Genomic DNA, 19,844 nt, shown 5'->3' with positions numbered 1-19,844 from the left:
TGATAACTGATGCTGTGATTATAGAACGAAAGAAAGCCTAATTCGGAACATCCATAAACAACGTGGACAACTATGAAGTAAGAACGAAAAAGTCCACGCATGACCACGGCTACGAGGGAAGTTTTAAATAAAATTTTCGCGTGCACGTTGTTCATTGGTCAAGCGAATAATTCAAATCAATCAGTTATTCAAACTTAAAGCAGCCATTGTGTCTGTTAATTCCTCATGGCCATGATATCTCTGATTTATCTTTTAACCTTCCGGTGCCTCTTCCCTCTTTTTTTCCATCGCCAGAACTTGCTGTAATATGATAAGCGATCTTTACCAACAACACCAAAATACAACCACTGAAGTGTTGAGCTTCTTTTTTTTTTTTTTTTAAATTTCTTTATTAGTATCATTCCAAACATTACATCATTACATTCATTTCTTATATCTAGGTGTTCTGTGTTATTTGACAACACTATCATCCTAATTTGGTAAAACAAATTTAAGATTTAATTAACATTTTGGTAACAACATATTACATTTCATTTGCCGTAGCAGTTCAGTTTTTTTACAGGTGATTTGATTTCACCTGCTTATAAGAGAAAAAAAAATGTTTTTAATATACTTAACCTAACGTAACCTAAACATATAACGCATTAATCGTGGCAATAGAAGATTGTAACGATTTTTGCCTGAAATTATTAATGATTGTATTTGACATTTGTTCCAATGTTTCAACATTGGATATTCTATGTAACTCATTGGTACTATACCAGGGAGGAAGCCTCAAAATCATTTTCAAAGTTTTATTTTGAATTCTCTGCAGAGCTTTCTTCCTGGTATTACAACAGCTAGTCCATATTGGTACAGCATACAACATGGCTGGCCTGAAAATTTGTTTGAATATCAAAAGCTTGTTCTTAAGACAAAGTTTTGATTTTCTTTTAATAAGGGGATAGAGACATTTTACATATTTATTACATTTGGCTTGAATGCCCTCAATGTGATTTTTGAAAGTTAAATTCTTATCTAGCATGAGCCCTAGATACTTAACTTCATCTGACCAATTTATTGGAACCCCTCTCATCGTGACAACATGTCTACTTGAAGGTTTCAAATAAAGAGCTTTTGGTTTATGTGGGAATATTATTAGTTGAGTTTTGGAAGCATTAGGAGAAATCTTCCATTTTTGCAAGTATGAAGAAAAAATATCCAAACTTTTTTGCAATCGACTACAGATGACACGCAGGCTTCGTCCTTTGGCGGAGAGGCCTGTGTCATCCGCAAACAAAGATTTTTGACATCCCATTGAGCTCAGGTAAGTCAGATGTGAAAATATTGTATAATATTGGTCCCAAAATGCTGCCTTGAGGAACACCAGCTCTTACAGGAAGTCTTTCAGATCTGGAGTTCTGATAATTAACCTGAAGTGTACGATTTGACAGATAACTTTGAATTATTCTAACAATGTATGTTGGAAAATTAAAGTTTTTCAATTTTACAATCAAACCTTCATGCCAAACACTGTCGAATGCTTTTTCTATGTCTAGAAGAGCAAGACCAGTAGAGTAGCCTTCAGATTTGTTGGAACGGATCAAATTTGTTACACGTAAAAGTTGATGAGTGGTCGAATGTCCATGGCGGAATCCGAACTGTTCATTGGCAAAAATTGAATTTTCGTTGATGTGGGCCATCATCCTGTTCAAAATAACCTTTTCAAAAAGTTTACTGATGGAGGAAAGCAAACTGATTGGACGATAGCTAGAAGCTTCTGCAGGATTTTTGTCTGGTTTTAAAATTGGAACAACCTTAGCATTTTTCCATTTGTCAGGAAAATATGCTAATTGAAAACATTTGTTAAATATATCAACTAAAAATGATAAGCTACTTTCTGGAAGTTTCTTGATGAGGATGTAGAAAATTCCATCATCGCCAGGAGCTTTCATGTTTTTGAATTTTTTAATAATAGTTCTCACTTCTTCCAAATCAGTCTCCCAGGCATTTTCGAAAACGTTCTCTTGATTGAGAATATTTTCGAACTCCTGAGTAACTTGATTTTCAATTGGACTAGTAAGTCCTAAATTAAAATTGTGCGCACTTTCAAACTGCATAGCAAGTTTTTGAGCTTTTTCGCAATTAGTTAGTAATAATTTGTTTTCCTCTTTCAATGCCGGTATTGGCTTCTGAGGTTTTTTCAAGATTTTCGATAATTTCCAAAAGGGCTTAGAGCCAGGGTCCAATTGAGAAATTTTATTTTCAAAATTTTTGTTTCTTAATTGAGCAAAACGTTTCTTGATTTCTTTCTGCAAATCCTGCCATATAATTTTCATAGCAGGATCGCGAGTGCGTTGAAATTGCCTTCTCCTCACATTTTTAAGACGGATCAAGAGTTTAAGATCATCGTCTATAATCACGGATTCAAATTTTACTTCACATTTTGGAATTGCAATGCTCCGGGCTTCAACAATGGAATTTGTTAAAGTTTCAAGAGCATTGTCAATATCAAGTTTAGTTTCTAAAGAAATGTTAACATCAAGATTAGAGTCAACATACGTTTTATATATATTCCAGTCGGCTCGTAAATAATTGAAAGTGGAGCTGATAGGATTGAGAATCGCTTCTTGGGATATTTGAAATGTAACAGGGACATGATCAGAATCAAAATCAGCATGAGTAATCAGTTGGCTACAAAGATGACTAGAGTCGGTTAAGACCAAATCAATCGTAGATGGATTTCTAGAAGAGGAAAAACATGTGGGGCTATCAGGGTATTGAATTGAGAAATATCCTGAAGAGCACTCATCAAATAAAATTCTGCCGTTGGAATTACTTTGAGAATTATTCCATGACCGATGTTTGGCATTAAAGTCACCAATGACAAAAAAAATTTGACATATTGCGAATCAATTTACGCAAGTCAGTTTGGAGCAAATTAACTTGCTGCCCAGAGCATTGAAAAGGCAAATAGGCAGCTATGAAAGTATATTTACCAAACTGTGTTTCAACAGAAACACCTAAAGTTTCAATAACTTTAGTTTCAAATGATGAAAACAGTTGATGTTTTATACGCCTATGAATGATGATTGCAACTCCCCCACATGCCCCATCAAGTCGATCATTACGATAAACAAAAAAGTTAGGATCTCTTTTGAGTTTAGATCCAGGTTTTAAATACGTTTCGGTAATAACTGCTATATGCACGTTATTAACCGTAAGAAAATTAAACAGCTCGTCCTCTTTACCATTCAGAGAACGAGCATTCCAATTTAAAATATTTAAATTATTATTTGGATCCATTAGAAAAACGTAATCCAATAACAATTTGATTTGTAAATTTTACACCTACTTGGACTGCTTCAGTCATAGTGGTGGCTTTGAACATTGCATCAATCATTAGATTCAATTGTTCAGTTAGAAAATTGAAATCAGAGGCAGACATGTCATGTGATTTCCCATTGGAATTTTCGGTAGACGAAGAAGCGGAGTTACCTGTGGCGGTAGGGTTTTTTTCCATTTGATTTGAAACTAGTAGAATGGGTACCCATGGATCGAACAGGGGAGGAGTTCGAATTTCCTGCTACGATATCGGCAAAGGATTTACCGTGGGTAGAAACATTCGAACGGCTACCCGACGGATTAAAATTAGTTTGTGACTGAGCATGATTATGATCTTCCTGATGGGTATGATTCATGATCAAGCGATCGTTAACTGAAAAATGAGCATTGTTCGATACTCTACCAGGCAAATTCCGGAAACGACCGTTATCGTAACGGATATTATCTTTCATCTGCCTGGCACGAGCCTCAATGACCTTTTTGCGTGAAGGACAATTCCAAAAATAGGACTGTTGTAGTATTGATGCACCCCTCGGTGCTCTTCCGTTATACCGGTTTTACCTACCTATACGAGTGACAGCTCCTACAGCTGCCATCATTATCGTTCGAGTAACCGGCGCGTTAAGATCGGTGTTTTCTCAATAAAGTGAATTGATTAATGTTAAACCTGTGTTTTGGCTATTATTAAAACATGGTGTCAGAAGCTGACGCAGGCTTCTAAGTATTTTCGGCGTCATAGTGAGAAATCGCGAAAATAAAGTGTACGAACTTTAGTGAATAACAAAGCAAAGTTTCGCTTCGGTACAGTCGCATCGGCGGCCATTTTGGAATAGCGAAAAAAAGTGATCCGGAAAGCCTCATTGAAATGGATGGAAAACAATTCCAAATGTTCTTGGAACATCAAACGAATATTTTTACGCAGCTCATGAATACAGTATCAGCTGCAGCCAGACATGGTTCCTCATCGATGCAATCGTCCAACCAACCTCAAGCAAGTACATCAGGTGTTCCGGTTCCTCAGCCGTCGCCTCTGGCATTGGAAGGAGATATGTCAGAAAACTTCGAATTCTTCCAGCGTAGCTGGGAAAATTATTCGAAGGCTATTGGTATGGACAAGTGGTCAGTAGCTGACAACGAAAGGAAAGTGAGCATTTTGCTAACCGTCATCGGCGAGCCAGCAAGGAAGAAATTTTTTAACTTCGAGCTAACGCCGCAACAGCTAGCTGATCCCCAAGCAGCGCTGGCTGCAATCCAGGAGAAAGTGATATCAAAAAGGAATGTGATAATCGACCGTCTTGATTTTTTCTCCGCTGGCCAATCGACTAGCGAATCAATCGACGATTTTTGCTGCAGATTAAAAGTGCTGGCCAAAGTAGCCAAGTTGGGGGTGCTGGAGAAGGAGCTTTTGGCTTACAAGGTTGTAACAGCCAATAAATGGCCTCAACTTCGAACAAAAATGTTGACAATCACGGATATCACATTCGAAAAAGCAGTAGATTTGTGCAGAGCGGAAGAAATTGCTGCCAAAAGGTCTCAGGAACTGGGAATCTTCCCCGAGGTGAACAAAATCACAAAGTTCAAAGGATCATCGAAGCAAAAACTTCTGAGATGCAAATTCTGCGGTGACATACACGAGTTTGCAAAGGGCGTTTGTCCGGCCTTGGGTAAAAAGTGCCACAAGTGCAAGGGCAAAAATCACTTTGAAAAGGTCTGCAAGTTTGCTGGAAAATCGAAGAGCCGTAAGCAAAGAAGAGTGAAGGAAGTGAAAGAAGACAATAGCAGCTCGGAATCGGAATGTGATAGTGAAAGTGAATCACCAGATGAATCTGAAGAAGAATATGAAATCGGCAAGATCTATGACAATTCAAACAATGGTGGAAGTGTAATGGCAGAAGTGAATCTAAAGTTCAGTAAATCATGGAAAAACATTTTGTGTGAATTGGACACTGGTGCGAATACTAGTCTTATTGGACATGCAACGCTATCAAAGCTATCAGGGATTCGTGAACCAGTGCTACTGCCATCTAAACTTCGTCTGCAAAGCTTTGGAGGCAACCCAATCAACGTTCTCGGACAAGTGAAGATACCATGTCGTCGTCAAGGCAAGAAGTTTCTCTTGGTGTTGCAAGTCGTAGACGTCGACCATTGTCCACTGTTGTCGGCACGAGCTTCCAGAGAACTTGGGCTCATCAAGTTTTGCAACACCGTGTCGTTTGTAAAACAAGAGCCAACAAACCAGGTTGCTGATTCGGACAGATTGTTCAATATATTTCGTGTGGAGGCACAGAAAATCATCGACCGCCATGGAGAACTGTTTACTGGATATGGCAAGCTTCCAGGGACGGTAAGTTTGGAATTGGATCAAACAATAAAACCTTCGATTCAACCACCGCGTCGTGTGCCTATTGCAATGAGAAATAAGTTGAAGCAGGAATTGGAGTCTCTTGAGAAGGACGGCATAATTACGAAAGAAACAAGTCACACGGATTGGGTCAGCAATATTGTCATCGTGCAACGTGGCGGAGAGGAAGCCGGAGTCAGAATTTGTCTGGATCCAGTTCATCTAAACAAGGCGCTCAGGAGACCAAATCTACAATTCGTCACCCTTGACGAGATATTACCCGAGCTTGGTAAGGCTAGAGTTTTCTCGACGATGGACGCTAGAAAAGGTTTCTGGCACGTAGTGTTGGACGAACAGAGCAGCAAGTTGACTACATTTTGGACTCCATTCGGGCGTTATCGGTGGACACGTCTTCCTTTCGGAATTGCTCCAGCCCAGAGATTTTCCAAATCAAGTTGCAGGAGGTGATAGAAGGTCTGGCCGGAGTCGAATGCATCGCGGACGATTTGCTGGTATACGGAATCGGAGATACCATCGAGGAAGCATTAGCAAACCATAACGTGTGCCTGGAAAGGTTGCTTTGTCGTCTGAAGCACCACAATGTCAAGCTAAACTTGTCGAAGCTGAAATTGTGTGAAAAATCAGTTAAATTCTACGGACACGTACTCTCCGACGAGGGTCTCAAACCAGACACTTCAAAGATCGAAGCTATCCGTAAGTATCCAAGACCAACTAACCGCAAGGAAGTTCACAGATTCGTAGGAATGGTGACGTATTTGGGACGTTTCATCCGTAACTTGAGTGCCAGCTTGACTAATCTAAGGAATCTTATACCGGAAACACAACCTTGGAAATGGACACCTGTGGAAGAAAACGAGTTTAATCAGGTGAAAGCGATGGTATCTGATATAGGAACGCTACGATACTATGACGTTAATCTTCCCATAACGATCGAATGCGATGCTAGCAGCATTGGTCTCGGGGTGGCGGTATTTCAAAATGATTCGGTTATAGGATATGCTTCAAGAACACTAACATCTACGGAAAAGAACTATGCCCAGATCGAGAAAGAACTGTTGGCCATAGTCTTTGCATGTGTTCGTTTCGATCAGATAATAGTAGGCAACCCAAAAGCAACAATAAAAACTGATCATAAGCCATTGCTATCAATTTTCAAAAAACCATTGCTGTCGGCACCGCGCCGTTTACAACACATGTTGTTAAACCTTCAACGCTATAATCTCTCTGTTGAGTTCGTCACCGGAAAAAGTAATGTGGTTGCCGACGCATTGTCCCGTGCACCGTTGCTGAACGTGGAATCCAAAGACGAATACCGAAAGGAAAACATCTTCAAGATACTCGAAGCCGTCGAAGAAGTGAAGCTATCCAATTTCCTCTGTGTTGCAAGTTCCAGACTGGATGAGATTATGCAAGAAACTAAAAAGGATTCAACGATGCAGCTTATTATCGAATACGTTCGAAACGGATGGCCGAAAACAGTTGATGGTGTACCAGACTGTGTTAAGGTGTATCATGGATATAGGAACGAGTTTTCAACTCAAGATGGATTAATTTTCCGCAATGATCGCATCCTGATTCCCCATGTACTCCGTAAGAAGTTGATTGAAAGTTGTCATGCTAGCCACAATGGTGTGGAGGCCACTTTAAGGCTAGCCCGTGCCAATTTGTTCTGGCCTGGTATGTCAAGTCAGATCAAGGATGCGGTGAGTAGCTGTGACGTGTGTGCAAAATTTGCTGCATCGCAGCCGAATCCCCCGATGAAAAGCCACGAGATTCCCGTTCATCCGTTTCAACTTGTGTCAATGGATGTCTTCTTCGCTCAACTGAATGGTGCCAAAGGAAAGTTTCTCGTAACCGTTGATCACTTTTCCGATTTCTTCGAGGTGAATCGTTTACCAGATTTGAGTCCCGAATCCGTTATTCATGCATGCAAGCAAAATTTCTGTCGCTACGGAATACCACAAAGAGTAGTGACAGACAACGGTACTAATTTCACTAGCCAGAAGATGGTCAAGTTCGCAGCTGATTGGGATTTCGAATTGGTTTCATCTGCGCCGCACCATCAACAGGCCAATGGAAAAGCGGAAGCGGCGGTCAAAATCGCGAAGCATCTCATGAAGAAGGCCGAGGAAAGTGGAAATGATTTCTGGTACGCACTCCTTCATTGGCGAAACATTCCAAATATGATTGGTTCAAGTCCCGTGGCAAGATTTTTCTCACGGTCCACCCGATGCGGCGTCCCTACCGCTGCAGAAAACCTTCTACCGAAGATAGTGAAAGATGTTCCAGCTAAAATCGAAGCGAATCGTAAACGCTCAAAACTGTATTACGACAGGAAAACTAGGAACTTACCAGAGCTATCTGTTGGTTCTCCTGTTTATGTCCAATTACATCCGGAATCGTCAAAGCATTGGACTCCAGCTACCGTTTCCCATCGGTACAATGACAGGTCGTATACAGTGAGTGTCAATGGTGCCGATTACCGTCGTTCGTTGGTCCATCTGAAGCCGCGTAAAGTTCCCGATACGCTACTAAGCCATGGAATGCCATCCTATCCTGACGGTTCACTTGATGACAGCATTCAGCAATCCCATACAAGTTACAACGATAATTTTGCTGCAGTAAGTATTCCGAACCAGGTTGTAACTGAAACACCAACTATGCCTTCGACGCCTACTGTGACATCACCAGCTAAGCAACCATCAACAAGCGAGCTGAATTCGACGATGACAACAACTAACTGTAAATCGAAGGGGGTTCCGCCCGTCATACCGACAAAAATAGACCGACCGAAAAGGGCAGTTCGAGTACCAGAAAAAATGAAAGATTTTCGTTTGGAGTTTTGATATTTTTTAAAGAACAAGGAGGATGTTGTAGTATTGATGCACCCCTCGGTGCTCTTCCGTTATACCGGTTTTACCTACCTATACGAGTGACAGCTCCTACAGCTGCCATCATTATCGTTCGAGTAACCGGCGCGTTAAGATCGGTGTTTTCTCAATAAAGTGAATTGATTAATGTTAAACCTGTGTTTTGGCTATTATTAAAACAAGGACTTATGGTTAGCCCCGCAATTACAACATATGAATTTGGTGGTATCTTCCTTCACTGGACAGACGTCTTTGGCGTGAGAAGAACCTCCGCAAATCATGCATTTAACATCCATGCGACAATTTTTTGTACCATGACCCCACTTTTGGCACCGACGGCACTGAGTGGGGTTCTGGTAATTTCCTCCAGGTTTCTGGAAATGTTCCCATGTCACACGGACATCAAACAAAAGTTTTGCTTTTTCTAAAGCTTTAATATTATTTAGTTCTTTTTTGTTAAAGTGAACTAAATAAAATTCTTGAGAAAGCGCTTTCCGAACAATGCCAGATTGGGTTCTCTTTTTCATAATGATTACTTGGACTGGGGAAAATCCAAGTAAATCATTTATTCCATTTTTGATCTCTTCAGGTGATTTATAGTCACTTGAGAGACCTTTCAAGACAACTTTGAACAAACGTTCAGTTTTGTCGTCATAAGTAAAAAAATTGTGCTTCTTCTCTTCAAGATGTTTGAGAAGAAGCTCACGATCTTTAAGAGTTTCCGGCAAAACGCGACAGTCTCCTTTCTTTGCGATTTGGAAGGAAACCTTGATTCCCCTAATGGAGTTCAAAATCTCCTGCCTGAATCCCCCAAATTCGGAACAACTGACCACGATAGGCGGCACTCTTTGCTTCCTCACTTGAATTAAAGAGCCTGGGCTAGAGGCTGCTTCGATTTGGTGTTCGGAAAATTTGTCTAGAGCATCGAACTGATTGCTCATTTCGATACAATTATTCATTTCACCCTTGGAAGAAACTTCGCATTCCGGGGAAGCGTCCTTTCTTCCATTCTTGCCACGTGTAGTGACAGTTTTAAAACCCACTTTTTTGGAAGGAAGTAGTGAATTCAGAGATTCACCCTTCCTTTTGTTTGTTGTTGATACCATGTTTAATTAATAAACGAAAGAAGACGTGACCTTCGAAAGGTTTTTTCCCAAGACGGTGTCCAAGAAGGATTACCACCGCTAGCTTTCGCCAACGGGTCCAACGAAAAATCGAAGGCACGGGTCCAAACAAGGATCGTAAAGGGATCAATAGTAGAAAAAATAGTACTGAAAAGTACTGTTTTAGTAGCACTGAAAAGTACCGTTTTAAATTTTAGCACTGAAAAGTACTGTTTTTGTAGCACTGAAAAGTACTGTTTATTGCTTTAGGTAGTTTTTAAGAAAACTTCCAAGAGCAGAGAGAATTCGTGTACGCACAGCACGAAGGTACGATGCGCACTGATTAAGCTTCGTTTTAATTATCGAATCCATTCATTTACCCCTAAGTATACAATTTTGAGGATTTTTGAAAATATTAGTCTCCAAGACATTATGATTTTTTCAGGTTTTTTACGGTTAGCGAAAAATTACGAAAATTTTACGATAGGGTCTTTCATAAATCTGATTATCTGCCGTTGAAGATGTCTTTTTGCATTGTATAAGATCGATTGATCAAATGGATATTTTGCTTAAATTAATCCCATACAAATATGGTTGTATTTTGAAGAGATTTTTTAAACCAAACATCTGATCTACGAAATGACCTATTCCTGTAAATTGCGAAGTACGGAATTCTGGTACCATTTCTAGAAATTCAATTTGAAGCATAGGTTTTTAAAAGCCATATGTTTTGAAAAGCGACAGGGAACATTTGAAAAAAGTGATAGGTGTTGACGAAATGTCTATACCCTTCTCCGCGAGGAAAGGGAACGGGATCCGAAATAGGGTTTTTCATGTCTATGTGGCATGGTCGGCACGCATAAAAACAGGGTTTCTCAATCCGTGGTCCGCGGATCCATAGGGGCCGTGAAACGTTCTCAGCGGGTCCGCGTAGCTATTGCAAAAATGACTGGTTCTCAGCCAGATTACTAAGATCGTTGCTGGAGGTGGCCATGAGATATGTGAAGCATTTTTTAGGTTCAATCATTGACTGATTTGGTCAAAATGTTTACCAGAGTTCTGTTGAAATCATTGAAAAAATCCTTCTTCTAACTATTGGAGGAACCCCAGACAATTTCTTTCTGAAATTCTTGACTGATCCCATTGGAATGGCGGAATTCTTGAAAAGTTATCAGAAACTCTACTACAGATTATTTGCGGATTTTTTGAATACCCAGGAAGCACTGCACGTGATATCTGCAGCAGATTCTGGTAATATTTGTTGTTTAACTTTAGGGGTAGTCGGGGCGGTTTGGCCAATGGGGTGGAATGAGCACCCCTTAAAAACTGCATAAGTTCTTGAAATTTCATCTAAAATAACATGCAACCCCAAAGCTGACAAGGAAATGAAGCAATAGACACGCTGCAAGTCAGTGTTCTAAACTCAAGGAAAAAGAAATAAATGAATTTCGAAAAAACTGCCCATATTGTCCCGAATGGCACTTTCAAATTTTATCACTTTAGAATGATAAAATTTGACTGTTAGAATGTTTTTTAAAATTTAATTTTTTTTGCACTGAGTGTTTATGAATTCTAAAAACTTTCAATGGTAGTGAAAAAACAAATTGAGTTTTTAGATTATATGAGATAATTTTACAACCAAAAATGTGGTGCTCATTTCACCCCATCAGTAAAAAATCGAATTAAAAAACGACAAATTTTGTAAAATCTCTCATTCATTCGAGAATTTTATAAGACAACAAAAACCATACAGATCTAGTGTATTTTTCTAAGAATTGCTGGAAATCACGCAAAAATCCAAAGTTTCCATAATATTTTCAGCACTTCTATCGACTTTTTCTTAAGGTGGCCAAACTGCCCCACCTTCCCCTAAGTTGGTTTTTTTTTCCTTGGAATCTTCCCAAGATTCCAGCATTCCCAGCATTCCCAGCAGATTCCCAAGATTCAAGAGCAGTAAATAATTTTATTCCTTAAAACTTAAAACATCCATAGCTGATTCCAGAGATAATACCTGATATATTTCAGACCCTATCTGTAGAGAATTGCATACGAGAATTTTTCAGATTTCTGATAATCGTGCCTATTCTGCGCGGCGTGTGAGGTGACACGAGTCGAATGAGGTGACAATTGTCGACTCGCTCCCATTTGATTTACATTTGGGCTTATTCTACGACTGGGGTGAGGTGACAATTGTCGGTGTCGTATAGCGAGGTGACAATTCTCGACTCGAGTGAAGTGACTCTCCATTTGATTTGCACGGCGAGTCACTTCACTCGAGTCGAGAATTGTCACCTCGCTATACGACACCGACAATTGTCACCTCACGCCAGTCGTAGAATAAGCCCAATTAGTCGTCTCACGTCACTCGCGGTGAGAACGACTCGTCTCGACTCACACGCCGCGCAGAATAAGCACAAATATTCTTGAGAAAAATCCTGATTTCAAATCTTTCAAAGATCCTTTCAATAAGGTCCCGTATTAGTCTGTTGAGATCTTTTGTTGGAATTTTTCAATGAAGTCACGTATAAAACTTAAATTGGGTTTTGGCAAGATCCTTGTTGAAAATTACTTGATGAACTTCAAGAAAGATATTAGGTAGCCTGTTTCGGATATTATTGGCGGACTTCTCCAGATAAATTCCGTATAGTAATTTTCTTACATATGTGGTGGATTCTAGTAGAAATCGCTTGTACTTGGTAAGGATATTCTTGCTTGATCTCTAGGCATTTTAGGTACGATCACTGTCAAATTTTTTCCAGCATCATTGTTGGATTTCTGAGATTTTTTTATGACACAAACCGGAACCGGCAATCTTAAGGAGAACCCTATACCGACGACAGTGAAACGTGGGCGAGGTCCACGTTATCAAAACGGAGGAGGCGAAATATGCGAAGGCGATGAAACACGAAGAAGTTATCGCCTCTGGGCGCAGATATGCGGAGCATAAGCAGGGTGTCTACTACCTGGAAAAAAACTGGGAAATTTTATTGAACCTGGAAAAAAACCTGGAATTCTCAGGGAATTTTAGCCACAATCAGGGAAATTATTTTGTATTAGTAATGCATGGTAGAATATGTCCTTTTTGCGACTCCAAAAAAATTTTCGGCTGCGCCGCTAAAACGCTACTTTCAATGTGCAGTCATTTAACTATTTTGTCATCTAGTCTTTAACATGCCTTTTTTATGTAAGGTCTTTTTTGTCTTAATATGCTTGCTGTGAATCTTGATTCAAAATTCTAGAGGCCCCAAAGGAGCCTTCAGAGACTATTACGCGGCTATTCCACAAGTTCTCAATGATATTTTTCTCAGATCCCGAGGAGTTTTTCAGGAATCCTAGAGGGGCCCAGATAGCCGTAGCGGTAAACGCGCAGCTATTCAGCATGACCATGCTGAGGGTCGTGGGTTCGAATCCCGCTGGTCGAGGATCTTTTCGTAAAGGAAATTTTCTCGATTCCCAGGGCATAAAGTATCTTCGTACCTGCCACACGATATACACATGCAAACATGGTCAATCGGCAAAGAAAGCTCTCAGTTAATAACTGTGGAAGTGCTCATAAGAACACTAATCTGAGAAGCAGGCTTTGTCCCAGATGGGACGTAACGCCAGAAAGAAGAAGAAGAAGAAGAAGAAGTGATATCTGCAGAGATTCATTCTGGAATACTTCCAGGAACTCCTTCAGGAATGCTACCAGCAAATTCTAAAGGGATGCTTAAGGCTAAGTAGCTCGTCATTCGTTTTAGCAGCAATGATGACTATGCTGCTTGCAATTTCAAAGTGATAAAACTCAGTCTTGATAGTTTATATTGGCTTGAAAAAGTATCACTGTACGCGCTAACATGCATAAAGTATGCTGATACTTTTCAGCTGTGTCAGTGCAAAACCAACTGATTTTCTTCGATTCGAAATCGTGAGATAAATTAATAATAATCATCAACGACACGTACAAATTTCAATGACGGCCTACTTCGCCTTAAAGAAATTTCTTCAAAATTTAATCCAGAAAATCCTAGAGCACTCCAGCGCTACTATACCTCCAGTAATTTTCAAAGAGATTACTCTCAAAAAATCCAATTATAATTATTTTATTTATTACAGGCATTTTGAAAAAGGATTTGGGGTGGTCCATTAATTACGTAAGACAATTTTCGGGGTGTTTCAACCCCCCCCCCTCCCCCCATGGTAAGATTTTTTGTATGAAAATCAAAAATAAATTGTATGGCGCGTAAGAAATCTCAGACCCCCCCTCCCCCCATAAACCCTTACGTAATTAATGGACAGCCCCTTTAAAAAAATGGTCTACGATTACCTGGTATTTCTCATTAGGTTTGTCCAAAAATTTCTCTCGACATTTCTCCAGCATTTCATCAAAATATTATTGCTGCGGTTCAAACATTCCTCGAAAAAAAAATCAAATAACATTTCTAAATATCCATGGATTTTTCACAACTTCATTCAAGGTTCACTAGTATTCACTAGTTAATACTACAACAATTATTAAAGTTACTATTCCGATCAATCATACATAAATTTCTTCAAATATTCTGTCCGGATTTCTTCTAGGAAAAACTTCAAAAAGTGTTATAGGACAATATGCAGTGATTCGAATGTATTTTTTTTTAATTATTTTAGCAATTTATTAGACAAATCCAAGAAAGATTTTCATCATGCATCCAGGAGTTCTTTTCGAGATCATTGCAGACATTTATTAAGGCAAACTTTGAATTCACATAAGTTTCATCGGAGATTACTCTAAGATTTTTTTCGAAAGTTCCACGTGGATTTTTTTTTTAATTTTCTACAAAAAATCTGACAATTCTGACATGTTCCTGGATACATCCCTTGATGAATGATTGGATAAGTTTAAAGTCCTTGGGGAATTAAAAAAAAACAACGACGTGTCATATCACAGTTGTTACGCGCACCCAAGGTGGCCAACAGGGTCATAGCCGAACTAACTAATCGGTAACCAGTAGTAGCTAGCTGGTGACTTTAATGCATGGGCAGTGGAGTGGGGTAACCGCTGCACCAACCAAAGAGGCCAACTATTGTTGGAATCTTTGGTCGCATTAAATGTAGAGCTGGCATTTGCGCGGTAAAAACAACCATTTTTTTACCAGCCATTTTCAGCAGATAAGAAATGCGCTTGATTATACCTGTAGTCGAAATAAGATTGATGGAAATGATTTCTGTCAAATGTACCAGTAATGTAGTGGGATGTACTACATATAAGCATGGTAATTTCATGATAGCTTTAAGAATGGGGCGTAATCAGCTATAATAGTAATTTTTATCACAGAACTTTTTCCCGTGTATACTCATTAGCCTGGGACACGGTTATATGAAAAATTTAGATTCTCGCTCCAGTCCACTTTTTGGATTGCATTTAGGTCCCATACAACTGTGCAAAATTTCAGCTCTATCGGAGAAACTATTAGGTTTATTCTACGACTAGCGTGAGGTGACAATTGTCGGTCTCGTATAGCGAGGTGACAATTCTCGACTCGAGTGAAGTGACTCTCCATTTGATTTACACGGCGAGCCACTTCACTCGAGTCGACAATATTGTCACCTCGTTATACGACACCGACAATTGTCACCTCACGCCAGTCGTAGAATAAACCCATATATTTTAGCGCCAGCAGTTCAAAGTTTGTATGGGATTTACTAGGGTAGAAGCACCGGTTTTAGCCATACGCCAGTTGTAGCCATAGAGGATTATACAATGTTTTACATAGCCAATCAGCATGAAACCTTTTGTGTTCAGTAGATCACATTCACATGATAGAGCTACATTCGTTTAATCGTCCAAATTGATTCAAAACATAAGAAAAACAATTCATTTTCATTATAATTTTAACTCTCATACACCTAATTTAGCCAGGGCACTCCCAATTTGGCCACTCTCATGAGAAATCAATGCGATTGGCCAATTCAGGAACCGAAGATAAATCTCTGGCCAAAACTGGTTCCGTCGGCCTATATTGACCAACGGGATTTTCAAAGCGAAACGATGGTTATAGCTCACTTTTGATATTTTTCACACATAATATGGATTGAAAGCTTGCATTTGACATATTTGTAGTATAAATACGGCTTCACATTTAATGACGTTTTCTCTTAGGCTGGTCAAAACCGGTGCTTTTACCCTATGGGAAAACTTACTTTTACAAAGAAAAATCGTCAGAGATCGCCCATTGTCCTCTATAAAAATTCTGAACATAGACCTCGATAGGTATTTCTACGATTAACAACATTGCCGAAGACCGCAAAGCAATCCGATGCTTATGAAAAAAGTTATTAAGCAAAGACTATTCGAAAATTACTTTGTTATTATTGTTATTCCTTTACGTGTTAATTAACGTCGCCTTGCCAATAGGTTTTCATTGAATAACTTTTTTCACAAGTGTCGGATTGCTTTGCGGTCTTCGGCAATATTCTTTATCGTAAAAATACCTATCGAGGTCTATGTTCAGAATTTGTATAGAGGACAATGGGCGATTTCTGGCAGTGCGATGTAACTCGACGCAAGTCTGACGCTGAATAACAGCGCGCTTCGACGGTGATGTATTCACTGAAGCCCTGAGGCGCGACGCGAACGTAACACTTTGGGCCTAAACGGTGAAGAGCTAGTTGCTGTGATATCATGAACGTGTAATGCTTCCATGCCGAGAAAAGTCCATCATAGAGAGAACAAGCTGCCGGTGTACTACACTGAGCCAACCTTTATCGTAGATGTTATATGGTAGGCATATAATCTTGCACTATTGGAATTTCATATAGGTCTTATCGTACAAGAAAACCGTCGACTTAGAATTATATGCAATGCATATAACATGTTGTTTGGTTAAGCATGTTATGATTATATGCGATGAATATAATTTCAACTAGTGGATGTGGGATAGAGAATATATATGCTTTCGTCATAAATATTAGTAATCAAAAATAGTTCTTTTTATATGAAGTTCTAATTCGTTTGATTTTGCTTCACATGTAATTTAAATTAGGATTCTATGAATACGATAAGAACATACCCAGACCATATTTTTTTGAAATTATTAAACTTATTAAATTTCAATTTGCTCATATTTTCATGCTTCAGATTAAATGTACATACAAATTTAAGAACTATATAATTAGTTGCAGTAAATCGATCCGCCACTCCTTAACTTAAGAGTTGAAAGTTTCTCCAGCGCATCTTGGCATCTTGTCAATTTCATTGTGGTTGCAGTTTCTACGACAAAATTGTTTAAATTATTATGTGATTACAAGAGCTAAAATTAAAATTTGTTTACTTACGAAATGAAATGCCGACATAGAACATCTTTGAGAATCGGATACCGATTTAGTTTGAAAACAGTGTCGGTCACCTTTGGATCTGGTCATTTCCGGTTGGATTACAAATTCTATGGAAAAGAAATATTGTTAGAGAGAAAAACATTGTGAAAACTGGCATACTTACCAAAAAATCAAAATTCTGTCCTGAAAACGTGTGGATTCGTACTAAGCACTTTTTGCTCTACCGCTTTGACATGAAAATGGTACTACCTACATGACACTCGCGCATATGTGATGTGCAACCTGGACAATATAGTGAAGGTTATATGCAATCCTTGTATCTCTTCCTATACTGTACATTTGACTTGCATATAAATTCTTCGTATACGAATCTTTGTAAAATACATAAGGTTGCAGTTACACTCAACCTGTTTAGCATATGGAGCGTATGGGATACAACTTGAAACAAACATGTCGATCGACAGATTAATACTATATGAAATTTCCGATAAAATAGCCTTACTGATTTATTTCAGTGTAGTGGTGCGAATCAATTGCTAGTCTTCGAGCAATCTGCCTTTGGGCTAGATGAAGATTGCGAAGCGCACAAAGCACAAAGGGGTACTATTTCTAGAAATTGAATTTGAAGTATAGGTTTTAAAAAGCCATATGTTTTGAAAAGCGACAGGGAACATTTGAAAAATTGTCTATACCATTCTCCACGAGGATGGGGAACGGGGCCCGTATGTGGTGTATGGTCGGTACGCATAAAAACAGGGTTTCCCTATCCGTGGTCTCTAGGGGCCGTGAAACGTTCTCAGCACGAAGCACAAAGGGATGAACGCAGTGCAGCATTCAGAGAGGCATACTGCCCAAAACTGCATAATTGTAACATTCGACAAAAGTAGGCATTGAGTAAATGGAGTACCAAGCGTGCATTTTATGGCAGTATGGAAGGAAACTAAAATTTCTAAAAAATACCAGGAACTCAAAAGCGCTTATTTAAGGCTGATATTTTGTACAACTCATATCGCATACTAGGTGCATTGTCAGAAAATAATTCAGATAGAAATTTCATTGTTTTTACATTACGAGTCTCATATATAATTTCAATGTGACTGTTATGCGGTTATAATTACCAATTTGACAAAACAACTTGGTATTTTTTTCGAATTTTCTAGAACAATCTCACAGATTTCAGTAAGTTGATCGAAAGTATTTATCATTTGATGACTCTACATGGTATTAACTCCATTTTGTCAAAAATGTCGAATGTGACTGTTTTGCAGTTATGGGCAGCATAGTTAGCACCCAAAAAGGAAAAGACAAGCCGAAATGGGCATGCTTTGATAGTGAGTGGCGAGTTTAAAATTTGCCTACAAGAACATAGGAACGCGGTCGAAAACGAACGTGCTAATGATTCAAGTGTAGCAGCACATACATCGATCCTAGATCACACTGTAGGTTGGGAGAATGCAAAGTTGATTAAAAACGTCAGTAAAACATCTCTTTTGAATGCATGGGAGTCCATGTAGGGAGTCGATGCCGGTTATGGACCCTTTGCGTATTATGGACCCCCTACAGAAAAACATAAAATTAACACTCAAAGCAACTTTATTCCTATGAAAATCCACCGGGGGAACTTCGATTACATTGTTAATCAGCAGTTTCAGGCAAAACATTTGGTTTGAGACGCATAAATACAGATATTTGAACAGTTTTGTAAATGAAACCACACAAGAGGGTCCATAATACGCATTTCCAGGTGGGTCCATAATAGGCTCGTCGGCAGCGAGCCGGATTACATGGAAATCAAATGGAGGGTCCATAATACGCAACGTCAAATTTGTAAACAATCCTATTATGGACCCCGGGAGGGTCCATAATAGGCATTTGGACAACAGTTTTTCAAATGCATATTTCGCTGGAAAAATCGAATGTTTTTGTATGTTTCATAGACGTACTATGAAGTAAAGACATTGAATTTGTTGTTAGATTCCACAAAACGTATATGCGTCTGAGATATCATTGCGAAAAAGCGTCTAGAATGAATTTCAGCTACTAAGGGGTCCATTACTAGCATTGAAACCCTATATCGCTACATCTAATCGCCCCATAATGAATGAGGACGATGTTCCAATCGTGCCTCTACTTTTCCACCTGACTAAGCTTGAAATGCAGTAGACTTTAACACCTCTCGACGTATACTGACTACAGTACGAATACTAGAGTTAGTAAATTATGTAATCAGATATCGTCCCGAAGATGGGCAACATTGAGCCTGAAACCGGTCGACCAAAAAGGTAATTTTAACTCCTTTTAATCGTTGTAAGAACAATAAGTGTTGTGCCCTGTCTTACGTCGCGTCTTATGAGTGTTCTAGGACCATAGGTGCCATAGTGCCCCAAGACAAGACGCCCGGGATGGTGCGATCGATAATCAATGTATTCATTGCGCGTTATCCCACAAGCCGATGGCCTCCAGCGCCTCATGCGGCAGATGAAGGAGAAGAATTGGCGAGGAACGAAGAGCTGGCAGAAGTGCATGGGCTGGTTTCAGTAGGTCGTCGGTGGTGCGGCATCCTCGCACTCCCTGAGTTACTTTCCCAAGCGTCTGATTGCAGATTTCCCCCTTGTAAAAAGTTAAGGATGATTTTGTCATCAAACAATATTTTCACCGATATACTGGATTGCATTATTGATAAACATTTTATTTCTTTTTTTTTACTCTGTGTATTTTCATCACTGCGAACATTGCAACATTGTTTTAATCTGTAGTCTGTTTGATTTCACACCGGTTACCTCAATTAAGAGCCGTTTCTCTACTGAATGTTTTTTTTTCTGAGTAGATTTAGTCGTCGTTTTTCGCCTAGTATACTTGCACTCGGCTCTCTATCTGTCCTATTTGTTA

The 19,844-nt window shown here is 39.2% G+C and overlaps 1 long non-coding RNA gene across 1 annotated transcript; it reads right to left on the bottom strand.

Moving 5' to 3' along the window:
* Window positions 1-16,605: 16,605 nt before the first annotated feature.
* LOC110678462 lies at window positions 16,606-17,469 on the bottom strand. Its single transcript, XR_002501638.1, has 3 exons — window positions 17,119-17,469; window positions 16,956-17,062; window positions 16,606-16,890 (listed from the first exon to the last, which is right to left on the bottom strand). It is a non-coding gene; the product is annotated as an uncharacterized LOC110678462 (long non-coding RNA).
* Between the last annotated feature and the right edge of the window lie 2,375 nt (window positions 17,470-19,844).

The sequence above is a fragment of the Aedes aegypti genome, chromosome 3, assembly GCF_002204515.2.
Source record: "Aedes aegypti strain LVP_AGWG chromosome 3, AaegL5.0 Primary Assembly, whole genome shotgun sequence".
Classification (NCBI taxonomy): Eukaryota; Metazoa; Arthropoda; class Insecta; order Diptera; family Culicidae; genus Aedes; species Aedes aegypti.
Note: the sequence above shows the minus strand (reverse complement) of the source record. Positions and strands in the feature narration are given on the sequence as shown.